Genomic DNA, 584 nt, shown 5'->3' with positions numbered 1-584 from the left:
GTGTACACACTGAACTGTGTACAAATTTCTCAAAACAACCAATAAAACTTTAATTAGAGAGGAAAATTACTTTCCTCGTGCTTGACAAAATGTTATCTCGAAAAACAAGAAAAGTGGTAACCACCTCCACATGCAAAAAAAAAGCCTAAGAAGAAACCCCAAAACCCACCTCATACATTTCAGATTCAGATGAACAAGTCTGTATTTAGTCCCGAACATAGGAGTGCACCCTGAAGATTCTAACACACTCCCTCCACTCATTGCCAAGGTGAGGGCTGCATCACACGGGGCCCCAAGACCAAGAAAGGCAGACGTGGCCCAGAGAAGCAGACAGACCCAGGCTGATGGACAGAGAAGGCCAAGGAGAAGTCTGAAAGACCTGGAGGCATCAGAGGCTGCAGTTAGCAACCAGAAGTCCACAGAGAAACAGGAAAGATGCTGACTGCTCAAGAAGACCTTTTAAGAAACATAATTTTTTTTTGGGGGTGGGGGGGGTTTTCCCTGGTGGTCTGATAGATAGGAATTGCTTGCCAGTAGAGGTGAGACAGGTTCAATCCCTGGTCTGGGAAAATCCCACACGCTTC

General features: G+C 45.7%; 1 protein-coding gene across 1 annotated transcript in view; it reads right to left on the bottom strand.

The window, feature by feature from the left end:
• Nucleotides 1-584, bottom strand: part of SHROOM2 (shroom family member 2) — a 97,411-nt gene that overhangs the window by 91,668 nt on the left and 5,159 nt on the right. The window lies entirely within an intron of this gene.

Source organism: Bison bison, unplaced genomic scaffold (genome assembly GCF_000754665.1).
Source record: "Bison bison bison isolate TAMUID 2011002044 unplaced genomic scaffold, Bison_UMD1.0 scf7180017864512, whole genome shotgun sequence".
NCBI lineage: Eukaryota > Metazoa > Chordata > Mammalia > Artiodactyla > Bovidae > Bison > Bison bison.
Note: the sequence above shows the minus strand (reverse complement) of the source record. Positions and strands in the feature narration are given on the sequence as shown.